The sequence below is a fragment of the Ixodes scapularis genome, unplaced genomic scaffold (assembly GCF_016920785.2).
Source record: "Ixodes scapularis isolate PalLabHiFi unplaced genomic scaffold, ASM1692078v2 PGA_scaffold10__122_contigs__length_95168666, whole genome shotgun sequence".
In the NCBI taxonomy this organism is placed as follows: Eukaryota; Metazoa; Arthropoda; class Arachnida; order Ixodida; family Ixodidae; genus Ixodes; species Ixodes scapularis.
In genome coordinates, this window is record NW_024609836.1 from 53,493,590 (window position 1) to 53,500,006 (window position 6,417).

Genomic DNA, 6,417 nt, shown 5'->3' on the forward strand with positions numbered 1-6,417 from the left:
TCTAAAAACATTAGTGTTGTTAGGACTAGGTTCTAAATGAAAATGTGATTGTGTATTCCCAATCCCTCCTTTGGGCTAATGTTCTGGAATAACGAGAAAACCAATGGCCATTTTCTTAATGATTACCACTTATACAGTATCAAAACCCCTTAACCAGCTTGCTTGATCTGGTCTCAGCTGAGGCTAGTTGTCTATAGCGTTCTACTTCACGCATACACTAGGTGTGCGTTGTGTTTCTTTAACACAGTCTCAGCTGGGATGTTGATTCTAGTAAGGTACGTGGCCGGCCCTGGAACACTGTTATTTACTGTACCATAGAGACTAATGATTGATCAGATTCTTTCAGAAACTTAAGAAGCCTCATGTAATTATTTGACTTGTTTCTTTTCAGTCTACGTCATGAACAAATTTCCTGGAGAATGCGAGGGGAATATCAGGAGGTACCTAAGACGAAAGTGCAACAATGCGGCCTCCTCCCTGAAGAAGAAGCCTGCCTATTTCTGAATCGTATCACTGAGAAATAAAAAAAATTGACAATTGTAACTGAGCTCTGGGTTATTTTGCAATCCTGCTTTGCATGATGAGACACTTGGCACAGACCTCTTTTGTTGAGCTGTCCCAACTGGGCACCTTGACTTTCTCAGGTGTGTTAGTTGAGCAAACCATGTAACATTTCTACTCACGGTATGTGTGCAGCCGAACACCACTACAACCAGGAAGGCTTGGAGCAGTAGTTCACGCATATTAATATCGTATTATCTAGATGCATGTAAAATAGATTTGGTTAGTATTTTTGGTACATACTTCCAAGTCACTTTTAGTATATTTGAAGGTAATTTTTGACCTACTTAAAATGCTATTCTACCATACAATCTAGTAATTCTTGATATATTTCAGATATAATTTTAGCATATTTTTACTTCATTTTTAGCATATTTAGCATTACATTTCTGACAACTTTTAAATTCTTTAGCTGTAAGCTGTAAATGAGTTTTTGGTCAGTTTTGAATACACCGATGGTATTTTGACATTGAAAGAATTATATTTTTGCTGTATTTGAAACAGTTTCTGAATGATATTTATGATTAACTTTAAATACATTACGCGCTTATTTCGAGTGCGGCCAAAATAATACAGAATGAATACAAAATGAATACTCGTATTCAATACATTTCAACTTCATTTGAAGTACGGCCTCTTTTTGCTAAGGGTTTGCAGTTGCGAACCGGGTTTAGATTCGACAAAGTTTGTCAAGAGAGTGAATGAAAATTCGGAGAGAGAGAAATCGTTCAAGCTTCTTTGCGCAGTAAAAAAAAAAAAATTAGTATTATGTTCTCTCCTCAAAAGTGCCTTCAATAAGCCCTGCTTCCACTACAATCAAGCAAGCATCTACTTTCGAATGTCGATGTTGAGTGCCTCAGGGTATAATTTAAGCGTTCGATTAAGTGTGTTGCAACATATTCTGGTTTGTTTAAACAACCCTACAGAGCCTAGGAAGAAGCCTGATAAGTTGGTATGCCTGTCGTTCTTTCATTGTGCCCCACACAAATTGCGGGCATCAGCAGAAAGTCATAGTGCACGAGTTTTTTTTTAATGATTTGAAATTAAGTAGGCTATCTCTTTTTTTGGAAAGTAAGCAAGGTTACCAAAAAAAAAACATTAAGATGCGGCAACCATTTGTAAGATGGCGTAGTATACGTGATACCTGCGGGCTGTGGGTTCTCGTATGTGGGTCAAACTGGCCGTTGCCTGCACGACGGAATAATGGAGCGCAAAAGAGCGGTCAATTCTTCTTCTGCTAGTTCTGAAATCATAAAACACCTGAGTGAATGTGGAAATGGTTACCCAGATTAGAAGCAAACGACTATGCTTGGCGGAGAAAAAGATTATTTTAAAAAGATGTTAATAAGGTGTTAATAAAAGGTTTTTAAAAAAGTATATTAATAGAACTGATTTGCATTACACCGCGACAAAATTTTAGTGGGTTATGCAATCTCCCACCGTCTCTACAGCCAAAGGTTAAACGGCAAAGCGGTATGCTCAGGAAGCACCTATGGTCTGCGAACTCTAATGAACAAACACAATAGTGGAGCTATTTGGGGTTTAAACGCATTCAATAGTAATGTACTTTTATCATGGAGGGAAAGCTAGGATATACTCATGATCTTATGTGAATCACGTTTGTACCGCTGCAGATATTCATCTCTACCCACATTATACATATTGAGTTATTAGAAGCATAATCGCGAATATAAATGAAGTTGCTAGTTTATAATGTCAAATGTCCAACTCTCTAGTTTCATTATTTGTAATAAATACCTCCAAAGTGTATAGGTTGTTCTATTCATTGCTAGAAGGACGCATCTGACAAGAAAATTAAACTCACCAACCACGAACAAGCCCTTGTCTCTTGTCCTTGCTTCTATTTTTTCTTTGTCATGTATGTAGTTAATTTCTTAGCAATATATTGTGGAAGACGGACAATTTTTCTACATTTTTTGTAAGATGGCGGAGTGTCATGTTTGTTATAATATATGTCTTACTTTTTTTATTTTATAGCTTCTTCCTTTTCAGTTTGCCCAAGATGTGGAGGAAAACGATGACGAAAACATTTGTCGTTGTTTGCGCGAAAATAACTTGTTTTCCGAGGAAATAAATGCACACATTCATGTTGGGAACTTATTCGCTAGAGTAGGCGGTCGCCTACTCTAGCGAAGTAAATATTTTCAACCTATTACTAAATTTTTTTAGCTAACAGTCTGTCGTGTATATTTTCTTATTGCTCCCTTCCAAGGCGCTGACAGACTGTCGTGTTGGACTTTGACTTCATAGCATAATAAAAAAAAAAAAAGAAAAGACCAGATATGGAACTGCCGAGTACGACGCACACTAACAATAAACCCTTTATTGTTAGTGTGCGTCGTACTCGGAAATTGTTGCGCCCAAACAAACGGAATAAATGTAAGGACCTAGAAAATTCCACGTTAGTCATTAACCCTCTCGAGAAACCGCATAAATCAGTTTGCTACCAAATCGTGCTGGGATTAACCCAGATGTGTCTGAAGGTGGTAATTATTGTGCATCAAAATTTAACGGAACAATTTCCACCAGCTCGCCTGCGCACTCACTACAATATCATTGAGTAAAGTGTTCCTTTAGTGAAAACCATGAACATTTCCTCATCAAGGGGGTTATTTTTCAAGTTTTTCTAACCACGTTTGAACACAGTTGTGTTTTTACAACTATCTATCATTCGAGATAGGTTTCCTTTTAACCGTTATTAGCCGAATATGTGCAATATGTATGAAAAAAAACAAGTTATTCTGCCTTTTTCGTGGCGTTTGAGTAACGGTTAGCCACTGATTTCTAGCTATACTGCAGAATGCACGTAAGTTTAAGAATATAGTAAAATATCGAGCATGCGCCCATGTCAGTAAGAGCTCAAATCTCCTACCTTTGAGCCATTCCAAAATCAATAAAGGACGTATTTAGCGTGAACTCCAATATTTTAAGCAAGCTAAAAAATGCGTGAAAGGCACACCAGGGAGTAGTCGTCATGGGCAGCCGTTATCTCCGCGACCGGCGTACAGCACGGAAATATTTTTTTTTTGTTCAATTTGCACGGCGTCTTCCGGCTTGCTGTGGAATGCCAGATTGCATGTGATATATGCAATAGAATAACTTTAAACGAAACTTCACTCTGCGTTGCTCAAGCGCATTGCATTCTACCTCTTGTTTGAGCGCATTACGCTAAAACCTCTTTTCCATTTTGGTTTTCCTAAAACATCCCGAACTGCTCGTTTTTGCACTTTTTTCTATCTTATATTTGTCAATATTAGTTGGAGGATCCCATGGAGGGCCGGCATAATCTATCATAGGACGCACGTTTGACTTGTAGAGGAGCACTCGAATGTCAATCATCAATCATCAACAACCATCAGAATTGACTTTTTTAGCGCGCAGCCGCCAAGTGGCTAGGCCAAAGCAAGCCAAACCAAGCATGGTAGCACAAGCACGCCAGTTGTGGATGGAAGTAAGAAGTAGCGGAAGCAATCGACAGCGCAACTTGCGACGTGCGGGGTTAACAAAATTGTAATTTAGGAATCACCCGGCCCACAGATTTGTTTCGTCCATCAGATATATTGATGTGAGCATACATGCCGTGGCCTGTGATGCGCGTAATGCCGTTGACGTGTGGAGCGTCGTATAGGGCACCTTTTCGTCAGTGGAGAGAATGCCGAAGTTCTGCTTTTGCGCGTAAGCACGCTCGGCTAGCTTTCCGTACGACAGCTATTCTAAGTTCAATTTTGGGACGACCCATGGGCCCACTCGACCACGCGCTCATTCTGCTTTTTTGCTGTTGGACGTCCTGTAATCTGAATAGGGCGTCCAATTTAGATTACACAGAAGGCACTAGAACTTAGGTGGCAATAAATGTACCTTAGCTACACACGTACGAACGGCAGCACGATTATATTTCATTTAGAGTTCTTTTTTTTTCAGACACCGTAACTTGAAGTTGTAGATTATTTAAAAATAAACTCAGCCCCTTCCCTTTTTTTATCAAAATGCTAAGTAAAGCACTAGAATAAGGGCATCAGTCTTTCGTGCCACTGTAATTTTTTTGTTTGTGAAGTTATTGTTTTAACCGTTTTTTTTTTCATTGACAATAACAGCACTCTCCGACACGGAGTTTTATTCCCAAATTTTAACGACACGTAGCGTAACGACCTTCTTGATAGACTCTAACAAATTTCTTCATCGCGCTCGACGAGCCCGACAGATAGAAAGAATAAAATATCGACCTTTGGGTTCCCATATAGTCACCGTGAACAACGAGCCGAGCCGGCTTCGAAATGTCAGTCCCAATGAAAGAACCCCCGAATTTATAATTGTAAATTGAATTGAACTTGACTTGAAGGCGTTTTGAAACGACGCCAATCGTGCTTCATAAATTCTCATTAATTTCAAAAACGAACTTGAAGGGATCTTGACCATTTAATTCTCCAAAATTTCAAGACAGCGTTGTACCTGTCTTGAACTTGACTTCAACGTGACTTGAATGAGTTTTCTAAGATGGCGGCCTACGACGTCGATCGGGGAATTTCGACGTTTCGGCGCCAGTTCAAGAAACACGTGCAATTCCCTGTCGCTTCCCAATTAAGCGCGGTGATGCGGGAATCGTACGAAAAAACACGCTTCCCCGGTATTACCGGCTGCATTTACTACACCCACGTGCGGATTAACAGCCCCGGCGGTGACCACGCGGAAGTGTACTGCAACTGCAAGGAAGCCTTCTCCTTCAATACCTAGGTGGGTTCTATATTTATCAAAAACCGAGCGAACGTGCTATCGATCAAAACGTTTTCGCGCGTTCAAGGCACGATTGCGTGGTCGTCTATTTGAGCGATGCGCGCACGTTCACATGCGCAATGTTCGAAAATATACACAAAGGATTATATATCAAGCTAGCGATCGCTCTCTTCATTTGATATACTATGATAAAGCATTTGCAGCTGTGTTTGAGACCGTCTCCTTCGCTTGTCCTGGTGTCAACTTTCGTATTCCTTAGTCTCGAATTGCTTTGAAATGTTGATATCTGGGACCTTCTGTGATCGACTCGCGGCCTGCTACCAAGACGGCCTCGGTGTCCTAGGTAAAACTAAAGAGTTATTGCGAGCGTCAGACATTATGGGCACTCCCGAAGCACTGAAATTTATAAATTTTATTCAAAATATTTTTTTTGCGTCAGCTGCGGCATGTTGTTGCCTGGAGACGCTGTTGTTTTCCCGCACAGAACCATCCTTGGTCATTTATTTTTTCTAAACCGATACTCTGTGCAACACAGAACAAACATGTATGCCAACGATTTTTTTTTTCGCTTTAGTTATGCAAGTCAGCAAGAAACTCTCCTAGTTTACCGTTTTATCAGGTTGCCCTTAAGAGGGAAGAGAAAAATAGTTAAGCAGAGGTCGCTTGTTCATCATCTACTATAACGCTCTTTACGTGTTCTTACTGTCGGGGCAGCTGTGTGAAGCGTCAGTACGGAACAAAAACAAAAACAAAATCGAATGCGTAAGACTATGTCTTATTGATATTGGTGCATGCTGTTCACCGATTCTTTGTGGAGGGCACAACCTGCCTGAGAGTATCCGCATTTCACTGCTATTTGCTTTTATTTCCAGTTCATTTTGTAAGACATAAAATGTATACTAGCATGAAAGAACACGTGTTTCGCCCAGGCTGCATAACGTACAGAAAATTGTTCTTGTAGATTTACATATAAATGTTAGCCATTGCTAGCGCCCCCGTGACATCACAAACTGCCTATTATATTTAGATACAGTAAAATCGCACGTTCCATTTGTTATGTATGAAAGCTAAAACATTTTGGTACTTCGCACTTTTGGTTATGAC